This window comes from Danio rerio, chromosome 19 (genome assembly GCF_052040795.2).
Source record: "Danio rerio strain M-AB ecotype USA chromosome 19, GRCz13ab, whole genome shotgun sequence".
Taxonomy (NCBI): domain Eukaryota; kingdom Metazoa; phylum Chordata; class Actinopteri; order Cypriniformes; family Danionidae; genus Danio; species Danio rerio.
In genome coordinates this window covers 11677755-11689990 of record NC_141039.2, presented here as the reverse complement: position 1 = coordinate 11689990, position 12236 = coordinate 11677755, and the positions used below count along the sequence as shown (strand labels likewise).

The window sequence follows — 12236 nt, the reverse complement described above, 5'->3', positions numbered from 1 at the left end:
TATCCTGCTATAATACCTTAAAGATATTTTCTCGTATTTCTCCAGTATTTTTAATCTTTCTATGAAGGGTGGCCATAAACATTAAAGAGTCAATCTTCCCTATACACAACCCATACCGCCGAACCACCAGGGGACACCACTTGCTCTTAAATGTGAATCTGTTCTGTGCTTTCATTTTAATTAGGCATGAAAACACTTTAAAATAAAAATATAAAGATGGCAGAATTTCCTTCCTTTCCATTACAGTCGCCCCTCTTATGCAACCCTCAAACAGTCAGTTCATGTAGCAGTGAGTGACTGTCAGACGTGCTCCATAGTGATAAATAGACGTGTTTCCCAAATGGATTCTGTACATGTGATTTGAAGTGGAGTGAAAGTGGACACTGGGTTTTGGGTGCGTGTTTGAATAGACATATACCAACATAGGCTCATTCTGAAAACGTAGTCCTAAAGCAGTTTCTGGAGACCGCGAATTATGTAGTCAGAGGTATGTATGGCTGAATTTATTTTTTAAAAGAACACTACGGGGTGGTATGACGCCCTTCCTTTTCACGGTTACCAGCTGACCACTTACCTCCGTGTGGATGGCTTTCCCGCTGAAACCAGTTTGTCCCGTCAGCTCGTCATGTAAGTCAGCAGACATGAGACGCAGAGAGGAGTTGACTACGATGATGGGGTTCGAGTCCGATGAAGACCGGTTCCAGAAAGTAAGACAAAAACAGTGCTTTTCTTTTTGGGTTTAGGGAAGTGGGCGGGTGGGTCAGTCAGTCAGTCAAACAGTAATTCAACAGCAGCCTCTGGTGGGTTTATGCGAGAACAGCAGGAGTGAATGGCACTCGCAAGAGAAATTTGAGATCTCAAAAAGCGTACACAGCGGCAAAACAAGCTGCAAAAATACATACCTCCTGGGATATATTTTGTGGCCTCAAAACAAATTTTGTCTTAAATGAGCATAAAAAGTTAGAAAAGCAATCGAAAGCTTTTATTATAGATCTGTGCATTTTTAAAATGACACCTCTGTTGTTTAATGCAATTAAACAAAAAATATAAATGAAGGATTCATTCGCTGCTCTTTAATCAGAATGTTTAAAATATACAGTGAGATTTGAGAACTTGATTCAATTGTTTTATAATAGCTATTAATTTAAATAGGCTAAACTGTTTGCTAATTTATTTGCAGCATATTCTCATGTACTGTATACTATTTATTCTATCCTTAGTAAATAATATTAATGATAATAAAAACATATTACTGAAGATTTCAACTGTTTATTTACATGAAACAGCTTCAGATAAACACTATGGCCACAGCCATGTCACCCTGCAGCCCAAGATCGGGTACTCACTGAAGCTAAACAGGGCTGAGCCTGGTCAGTACCTGGATGGGAGACCACTAGGGAACACTAGGTTGCTGTTGGAAGTGGTGTTAGTGAGGCCAGCAGGGGGGGGCTCAACCTGTGGTCTTTGTGAGTCCTAATGCCCCAGTATAGTGAAGGGGACACTATACTGTCAGTGGGCGCCGTCTTTCAAGTGAGACGTTAAACCGAGGTCCTGACTCTCTGTGGTCATTAAAAATCCCATGGCACTTCTCGTGAAAGAGCAGGGGTGTAACCCCGGTGTCCTGGCCAAAGTCCCTCTATCGGCCCTTACGATCATGGCCTCCCAATCATCCCCTTCCACCGAATTGGCTCTATCACTGTCTCTCCACTCCACCAATAGCTGGTGTGTGGTGAGCGCACTGGCGCCGTTGTCCTGTGGCAGCCGTCGCATCATCCAAGTGGATGCTGCACACTGGTGGTGGTGTGGAGAGACCCCCCCTCATGATTGTGAAGCGCTTTGGGTGTATGGCCATACACAATAAATGCGCTATATAAATACACATTACATTACATTTTACATTTATTTAGTCAATTTGGGGAATCCCGCATTTTTACATCCCAATGTTGACAGGTATGATAAATACACACATCCAATTTTGAAAGTCAATACACAATTCATAAATACACAATTTGTGATTTGAATTTATTAACTGGATTATGTGAAATGTGCTGTGAATGTATGAATTTTATTTTGTAAATGCGTTATTTTTGAGACTAATCTAGCTCCATACAAGACCTTTCCGGAACTACTTTATCACTGGGTTTACCCTGATAAAAAAACTAGTTTTCATCAGAAAATCAGAATCAAGCAATCAACAACAATAAAAAAATGAGTAAAATACTAGATAAAATAATGAGGGTATGTTAGTTAACAGTATAATGAACGTGAACAGGAAGATGAAACATGCAGTATTAATTATTAGATAAACCTCTTCACAGATTATTGCTAGTCCATTCTCTCAGACAGTTGTAACAGTCTCTCTGCTGCTTTGCGTTTGCTCCACACGAGTCTCTTAGCCAGCTCTTAAACTTCCACTCATCCTTGTTCAAAATTAGAAATCGTCCCAGGACATCCCGCGCTCTTATTAGACCCTTGTTCTGCAGTCGTCCACCCAGCACAGGTCCTATTCCAGGAAGATCATACACGAGTTTGTCCCCCATCGGCTCACAGCAGAATCGTCTGTGTTTCTGGGACGTCGTCATTGTGGATCGACAGCAACATTTGATGGAAACTCAGTCTAGGCAGAAAAAACCCAATAAGTTAAGACAACTCAGACCATTTGAGGAAACTGATTACTACAAACCATTTGAGTTAAAAAAAAACGAATCTATACTGAACTCCATTTAAGTTGAAGTAATCAGGTATTTAACTCAGTAATGAGGTATTTAAAAGAGTTTAAAACTCTTTTCAAATAAGTAGAATTAACTTTTAGTCAATTTTAAGTTAACTACACTCTAAAAAACGTTGATTTTTTTCTTTAACCCAATGGCTGAGATAAACATATTAGGTGGCTTGTTGGGTTATTTTTAACCTTTATTTGGTTATTTAATTTATAACTCAACCAGTTGGGTTAAAATTTGGAATTTCAACAGTCAACTGATTTAACTGACACTGAACAGCTGTATTATTATGCGTACAAATGTTGTTTTTGCGTTGTAATGTTTATTTAAGCTCTAGCGTAATATTATTGTTGTTATTTTTTTTTATCAAATTACCTCTCGTGTCGTTTTTTTTTCTATTCGTTTCACCAGCACTCTTAATTATTGATGATACAAACGTATGCTTCATGGCTGATAAAACACTTTCTCTACCTCCCGTGTTCATCTCTACAGTTTTTTTTGTAGGGGGGGGGGATAATACACATTTAGGATATTCGGCTGTCATTCTCGCCTTTAGGACCCAGCGAAGACAATCATTTACTTACACTGCCATAATTCTGAAATAATAGTAGTACTTCAATAGTAATACCAGAATGGAAAAAGTAACATCTAATCAAAATAACCCAATGCATTGGGTTAAATTATATAACCCAATGCATTGGGTTAAAAAAAACATAGTTGGGAAGGGGCTATAATTACCTATAGTTGGGTCATATGTTGGGGTATTTTTAACCCAACTATTTTATCAGAGTACACTCATTTCTTTTGATATAGCTGACTGTTGGGTTTTACAGTGTATTAATAACAATTCTTTTTTTGCAAGTCACAATAAATGTTTACTAGTCTTACATTATGTGTAGTCAGAATGGCCACAGGGGAGTTCAATTAAAAATGTAACAATAAGAGTAAATACTGAGATCTAATGAATAAAAAATGTACTAGCATATGTTCAATAAGTACACGGTAAAACCTAACAGTGAAAATCACTAAATTAAATACGTTAGCTTAAATTATAATTTAAAACAAAGTTACTTTAACTTAATGAAAAAGAGTTATGGTAATTCATAAACTGATTATATTGAGCAGAACCGAATGAGTTATGAATGAATGAATTATATTTTTGTGCTAACTTAACTATAGAAGCAATGCAAAGCCAATTGAGTATAGTTCTTTGGACTTAATTTGTTCTATTTACTGAACTCAATTTGATGTTTACGTTACTATATTCTAAATGTTTAATGATATCAACACAAATAATATGTTTACATTACTCAAACCATTTTGTTTCAAAACTTAAATGGTTTGCCGCAATCTGTTTCCTCAAACTGTTCGAGTTAACTTATCAGGTTTTACAGTGTACTAACCTAATAAATAAGTACTAGTGCCTTTTTAGGTACAGGTGTCTAATTAATAAATAAAATAAACTGGAAGTAGTCAGACTAAATTAACGCTAGAATAAGATTAAAATTAGTATAGGCTTATCAATGCATTTAATAAATAACCAGAATTATTGTAATGTGGCAGGAATGTTCTAATAACATTTTTAATAGTGTTCTGAGAATTTATAACATGAGAACATTTTGAATAACGTTATTATAACCAAACAATAACATTACAACATCTAAAATATGTTTTGGACGTTCTAAGAACATAAAAATAAATTTATGCAGCCTAATAAGAACTTTAAGATAACAGGACCTAGAATTGTTCCCCTTCGGTTGGGGAACTTCAGTGCCATGAATGGGAGGATTCGGATCAGAAGCCGCTTATCTGGAGAGTATTGAACGGGCCAATGAATGAAATTAATTGGCAGCGTAAGCTTGCGCAGGTGTGCGACATCTGCAATTATCTCAGCATATAAGCACACCTGAAGCCAGCAGACGCCATCCTTTTCGCTTCAGATCCTTTCTGAGTGAGTCGATGAGGGTTCCTCTTGCTGATCAGCACTTCAGAGCGAACGAGTGTGTCTCCCGGTCCAGAGTGGGTCTTCGCGGTGGCAGACGGTCGAGCTGGGTTACTCCCTTGCCTGCGGTTCTTTGGGTCCGGTCCTCCAGAGCGGTGCGTATAGTTGCAACTTTCCTAAAAGAGCAACACAGTCGTGCAGCACGTCCTTTTCAGGATGGCGCTCCGACTGTGCGTTTCTGGATGCGGGGGTTTCCTGTCTCCGGATGATGGACACGATCACTGCATTGCATGTTTGGGGGTCCAGCATGTTAATGCGGTGCTCGCGGGCGGTTCATGTCGTCATTGCGATGCCATGACCGTTGCACAGCTAAGATCGCGGCTAACTTTCGCAAGAGAGCGAGCCACCCCAGTTGCCTCCTGCTCTAAAAAAGCAGCGGGCGCTCGGGCAGATCTGAGGGTTTCAGCGGGAGCTAATCCGCCGCCCACGGGCTCGCGGACCTCTCGCTCCTCACGGCGCTCCATCCAAGCTTCGGGTGGTGAGAGTGATCCGTCTAACCAGATGGTAGCTCTCACACTCGCTGACACCGGAGATCAGATGTCCTCCGCGGCATCGGAGGGTGGGCTTTCACTGTCCGACGAAGATCCGGACCCGCTCGCCCCCTCCGGGCAGGTGAGCGCTGTCAAATCGGATCCTGAAGCGGACATGTTAGCCGTGCTTTCCCGGGCTGCTTCGGCCGTGGGGTTGGAGATGGTTTATCACCCAGCTCCGCGGCCGGACCGACTAGATGGGTGCTACGTAGAGGACCAGAAGGCGAAGCCTTCGAAGCCTCTCGTCCCCTTCTTCCCGGAAGTGCACAGTAGGCTCACGCAGTCCTGGAGGGCACCTTTCTCTGCCCGTGCAGCGAGTGCCTCCGCCCTCACCGCCCTTGACGGCGGAGCTGCCAGGGGGTATGAGGCGATCCCGTCAGTGGAGCGCGCTATCGCGGTCAATCTTTGTCCGCGCGGCGCCTCTACGTGGCGGGGTTTGCCCCGCCTCCCGTCCAAAGCCTGTAGGTTGTCTGCCTCCCTCGGAGCCAGAGCTTATAAGGCTGCGGGCCAGGCTGCTTCTGCTTTGCACGCGATGGCCACCTACCAGCGCTACCAAGCGCAGGCGCTGGCCGAGCTGCACGAGGGCGGGTCCAACCCAAGCTTATTACATGAGCTGCGCACCGCGACCGACTATGCTCTTCGGACTACTAAGTCCGCCGCGTGTGCGCTGGGGAGGACGATGTCCACACTTGTGGTTCAGGAACGCCACCTCTGGCTAAACCTGGCCGATATGCGCGACGTTGACAAAGTTCGCTTTCTTGACTCGCCCATATCCCAGGCTGGCCTGTTCGGCGACACCGTCGGTGAATTCACCCAGGAATTCAAGGCGGTGAAAGAGCAGTCGGATGCGATGGGCAATGTCATCTATCGGCGTGGCCGTAAGCCCGCTCCGCCCGCCGAGCCATCCACTTCCGCTGTTCCTCGCCGAGGGCGCCCGCCAACGAGTGCTGCCCCGCCCCCGCCTGCGCCTCCGGCCAAGCGGGCGCGGCGTTCACCTCGAAAGCAGGCAGCCCCTCCTGCCCAGGGCGCCGTTAAGTCCGGTAAACGGACCGCGAAGCGTCCCTGAGACAGGCCATCCGGAGAAGAGGAAACTTGCTCTTTCCCCGCTGGAGGGCGGGGCCCCGATAACAACGGTACTTTTCAGTGCCACCAAAACATCAGTAAAAGAGCACTTTTTCCCTTCCCCGGATGTGACTGCACGAGTTCTGCCAGTCCGGGACGCGCTGCCTTCCGGCTCGCAGACTCTACGTGCTTCGCCAGTGGCTCACGAGCGCTGGGGGGACGGTCTCCCTTTCCTCAGCCCTCCAGCCCCCTCTCCGGAGTCAGGGTGCGGAGCCAGAGCGAATCGCTCTCCTCCAGCTCTTCCGCGGGACCCTCGTGCTTCCCGGATCAGCACACCCACTCCGCGCTGCCCCACCGCTGGTACGTCAGCGATTGTAGCGATGACTCCATTAGCGAGGGCTCTGCCTGCCTGGTTAGCGCGGGCCAGCCCCTCGCGGTGGCTCATACGCACAATCAGACTCGGTTACGCGATTCAGTTCGCGAAACGGCCCCCCAAGTTTACGGGCGTGTATTTCTCCAGGGTCAACCCCCTGTCCGCCCCTGTCTTGCGAGAGGAGATTGCTGCCCTCCTGGCGAAGGGTGCAATCGAGCCGGTTCCTCCAGCCGAGATGGAGAGTGGGTTTTACAGCCCATACTTCATCGTACCCAAAAAGAGCGGTGGGTCACGGCCAATCCTAGATCTGCGCGTTTTGAACCGCTGTCTGCACAAGCTGCCGTTCAGAATGCTCACGCAGAGGCGCATTCTCCAATGCGTTCGTCCTCGGGATTGGTTTGCAGCCATAGACCTGAAGGACGCGTATTTCCATGTCTCCATTCTTCCACGCCACCGCCAATTTCTGCGGTTTGCGTTCGAGGGTCGAGCGTGGCAGTACAAGGTCCTCCCCTTCGGGCTCTCTCTGTCTCCGCGGGTCTTCACCAAACTCGCGGAGGGTGCCCTAGCGCCCCTTCGGCTCGCGGGCATTCGCATACTCAATTATCTCGACGACTGGCTGATTTTAGCCCACTCGCGGGAGCAATTGATTATGCACAGGGACAAGGTGCTTCGGCATCTCCGCCTACTGGGGCTTCAGGTCAACCGAGAAAAGAGCAAACTCGCCCCCGTGCAGAGGATTTCTTTTCTCGGGATGGAGCTGGACTCGATCACCATGGTAGCGCACCTCTCCGAGGAACGCGCTCGCCTGTTGCTGAACTGTCTGAGGGAGCTCGACAGCAAACTAGTGGTCCCACTGAAGTTCTTTCAGAGGCTCCTGGGGCATATGGCATCCGCAGCCGCCGTCACGCCGCTCGGGTTGCTCCATATGAGACCACTTCAGCACTGGCTTCACGATCGGGTCCCCAGACGCGCATGGCACGCGGGCACACACCGGGTCTCGGTTACTGCGCTGTGTCGCCGCGCCCTCAGCCCTTGGAACGACCCCTCGTTCCTACAGGCCGGTGTGCCTCTAGGACAGGCGTCCAGCCATGTTGTTGTTTCAACAGACGCTTCCAACACGGGTTGGGGGGCCGTGTGTCGCGGGCATGCGGCTGCGGGCCTCTGGAAGGGTGCCCAGCTGCATTGGCATATCAATCGCCTAGAGCTGTTGGCAGTGTTCCTCGCTCTCCACCGCTTTTTACCGGTGCTGGAGCAGCAACACGTGCTGGTCAGGACGGACAGTATGGCGGCGGCGGCGTATATCAACCGCATGGGGGGTATGCGCTCTCGCCGCATGTCTCAGCTCGCCCGCCGTCTGCTCCTCTGGAGTCACCCGCGGCTGAAATCGCTGCGCGCCATTCACGTCCCAGGCACGCTCAATCGTGCAGCCGATGCGCTCTCACGACAGCTGTTACGCCCTGGAGAATGGAGACTCCACCCCGAGTCTGTTCAGCTGATATGGGCGCGATTCGGGGAGGCCCAGATCGATCTGTTTGCTTCCCCCGAGAACGCTCACTGCCAGTTGTTTTTTTCCCTGACCGAGGGCTCTCTCGGCACGGATGCACTGGCCCACAGCTGGCCTCGGGGCATGCGCAAGTATGCGTTTCCCCCAGTGAGCCTGCTCGCGCAGTTTCTGTGCAAGGTCAGGGAGGACGAGGAACAGGTTCTGCTAGTTGCGCCCCTTTGGCCCAACCGGACCTGGATATCAGAGCTCTCACTCCTCGCGACGGCCCTCCCCTGGCGGATCCCTTTGAGAGAGGACCTACTCTCTCAGGGACAGGGCACCATCTGGCACCCTCGCCCCGATCTTTGGAACCTCCACGTGTGGTCCCTAGACGCGAGGAAGACTTAGGTAACCTACCGACTGCGGTGGTTAATACCATCACTCAGGCTAGAGCCCCCTCCACGAGGCGCGCCTACGCCCTGAAGTGGAGTCTATTCACTGAATGGTGCGTCTCTCGCAGAGAAGACCCCCGAAATTGCCAGATTAGTGTTGTGCTCTCTTTCCTTCAAGAGAAGTTGGACAGCAGGCTGTCGCCCTCCACTCTCAAGGTTTACGTGGCCGCCATCTCTGCTTATCATAGCGCGGTAGCTGGCGGCACCGTGGGAAAGCATAACCTGGTCATCCAGTTCCTTAGGGGTGCTAGGCGAATTAATCCATCTCGCCCCCCTCTCATGCCCTCTTGGGATCTCGCCCTCGTTCTCACGAGTCTGCGATCCGATCCCTTTGAGCCACTCGAATCAGTATCTCTAAGATTTCTGTCCCTGAAGACAGCTCTGCTGGTTGCGTTGGCCTCCATCAAGAGGGTCGGGGACCTGGAGGCATTTTCGGTCAGTGACTCGTGCCTGGAATTCGGGCCGGATTACTCTCACGTCATCCTGAGACCCCGCCCCGGTTATGTGCCCAAGGTTCCTACCACCCCCTTTAGAGATCAGGTAGTGAACCTGCAAGCGCTGCCCCCGGAGGAGGCAGACCCAGCCCTTTCTTTAATTTGTCCAGTTCGTGCTCTGCGCATTTATGTGGACCGTACTCAGAATTTTAGATCATCTGAGCAGCTCTTTGTCTGTTATGGCGGTCGGCAGCAGGGAAGTGCCGTATCAAAACAAAGATTATCCCACTGGATTGTGGATGCCATTTCACTCGCTTATTCGAGTCGAGGTCAGCCGTGTCCCCCGGGAGTTCGTGCACACTCCACTCGGAGCGTTGCATCCTCTTGGGCGCGTGCACGCGGCGCCTCTCTAACAGACATCTGTAGAGCTGCGGGCTGGGCGACACCCAACACATTTGCAAGGTTTTACAATCTGCGAGTGGAGCCGGTTTCCTCAAGGGTATTAGGTAACCCTTTGGTGATTGAGGAGACAACTCGGTAGGGTGTTGAAACACGCTTGCGGCGCCATTCTCCCTAACACGGAGGTACGTGCGCCTTTTTTATCTGTCAGTAAAGTTCCCCGTCAGGTGAGCCCTGCAGATTCCTCCGTGGCCCCCAGCACTGACTCAGCGGAGGAGTCACTTGCTGGCCCACTACGTTGTAGGTCTGCCCGCTGGTCAGCCCGCGTTTTGGGTATAGGTGCCTGCTATGCGTGATCCCCACTAGGCGATCCCATATGCTTATTCCGCCACGGTTAAGTCCCCCCCCTGGGTGGACCCGTGTCTTCCCTCTCCGCTAACCACTCTTTTGCTATGCGTACTCCCCCTTTTTAGGGCTAGTCCATAGGTAAATTCTGCCATCTATCCCCCCCCTTGGGTAACGGATGGCCTCCGCAGCGTCCTCCCTATCGGGATTGCACGCTTCCCAACGTACTGTCGTATTTCCTAGAATTATCTAGATGCTCACGACTTCCCAAAAAATATATCTAAATCCGTAAAACTTCTGTTGAAGTAGGATAAATTAGGGCCAGGGACACGTTGGAGGACCGCGCCCCCCATGATGTGGGTGCGTCACGCTTGCTTGACTATCTCCTCATCGGGGGTGTTGGTAAGGTGCAGTCATTATGGCGCTTTCCATATTCTCCCATTCATGGCACTGAAGTTCCCCAACCGAAGGGGAACGTTCGAGGTTACAGAAGTAACCCTTCGTTCCCCGAGGAGGGGAACGGAAGTGCCATATTCCGTCGCCATAATGACTGTCCCTTAGCTGTTTGAAAGTCTCTTCAGCTTAAAAGGATGGCGTCTGCTGGCTTCAGGTGTGCTTATATGCTGAGATAATTGCAGATGTCGCACACCTGCGCAAGCTTACGCTGCCAATTAATTTCATTCATTGGCCCGTTCAATACTCTCCAGATAAGCGGCTTCTGATCCGAATCCTCCCATTCATGGCACTTCCGTTCCCCTCCTCGGGGAACGAAGGGTTACTTCTGTAACCTCGAACGTTAGCTGGGATGAACTTGAAAACGACATAAATCAGAGCAGACAGAACGCGTGCAGCAGCTCCTGATGTCCGCCAGGGGGAGATGTACTTATAATTAACAAAACGAAAGTAAAAAAAGAAAGTAAAAAAAAGTTACTTCGTTTTATTATTAATGTAAAAAAATCTCGAGTCTTATCTGATTTGATGACCAAACGCTTTAACCTACATGATAATCACAGATATACCCTGTACGACAATTGTAAACTTAAAACTTTACTAGCAAACAAATAATAACAAAATACATAAAAAAATAGTATATGATATATGCTCAATGTAGTATCGTGCGTCCTTCATTAATGCTTAATTTTTATCATGAAAATGATTTTGCACAGTAGGCTAGCCCAACACGTCACCGGTATTCATCAATGATCAACAGCCAACTCACTAGAAGTCATCAGTAAAAATAAATTATAAACAGTGCAACTTCCTCTGATTCGAAATGAAATAAGCATCTTATCATGAAAAAAATCTGTTTCTTTACAATTCTCACAAACACTTACCAAGTGTTTTTACCCGACCTGAGTACTCGGCACAAAAACACAAGACAAGCCTTGCGTTTCCTGTTTGTGATGCTTTGCATTTCTTCTCTTTGATGTGATGATCTGCCTACTCGAATACACCATATTTAGAGTTCCTCAACTTCCTCTACACCAGGGTATTCGAGAACTTGGAGGCCAGACAGCAAGAGCCCTAAAATATGACCAGACTAGTGCTAGGACCCCACTAAATGTGTGTGTGTGTGTGTATATGTATGTATATATATATATATATATATATAACAGTTAATGTCAGAATTATTAGCCTCCCATTAAATTTATTGTCTTTTTGTAATATTTTACAAATTATCTTTAACAGAGCAAGGAAATTTTCACAGTATGTCTGATAATATTTTTCTTCTGGAGAAAGTCTTATTTGTTTAATTTCGGTTAGAATAAAAGTAGTTTTGATTTTTTTTTTAAAAACGATTTTAAGGTCAATATTATTGCTATAAGCTATATATTTATTTTGATAGTCTACAGAACAAACCATCGCTATACAATAACTTGCCTAATTACCCTAACCTGCCTAACCTAATTAACCTAGCTAAGCCTATAAATGTCCTATTAAGCTTTATAAAATTGTCTTAAAATATGTGTGTGTGTATAAGTTAGATAATAAAACTAAAACACAGGCCAATTTAGTGTTTGAAGTTGAACATCTTCCATGGCCTGCACAGTCACCACACTTAAATAATATAAAGTCACTTTAGGGTGTTTCAGAGGAGAGGTCAGGAATCGTTTTCTTCCACCAGCATCACACATACACACATATATATATATATATATATATATATATATATATATATATATATATATATATATATATATATATATATAACTAATAAATGTTTAAACTTGTTATATATGTACACACACACACATATATATATAGACACACACACATATATATATATATATATACACACATATACACACACACATATATATATATATAAATAACTAATAAATGTTTAAACTAGTTAATTACAATAATTATATATATTTATATATTATATATTTCTATAAAAGTAATGTGTAAAATAAATAAAGGTAATGCAGAATT

The 12236-nt window shown here is 46.6% G+C and overlaps 1 pseudogene across 1 annotated transcript; it reads right to left on the bottom strand.

The window, feature by feature from the left end:
- Positions 1 to 963: 963 nt before the first annotated feature.
- On the bottom strand, positions 964 to 11212 carry LOC147832476 (barrier-to-autointegration factor pseudogene; annotated as a pseudogene). Its single transcript, XR_015517339.1, has 2 exons — positions 11135 to 11212; positions 964 to 2617 (listed from the first exon to the last, which is right to left on the bottom strand). The product of XR_015517339.1 is annotated as a barrier-to-autointegration factor pseudogene (transcript).
- Positions 11213 to 12236: the final 1024 nt, after the last annotated feature.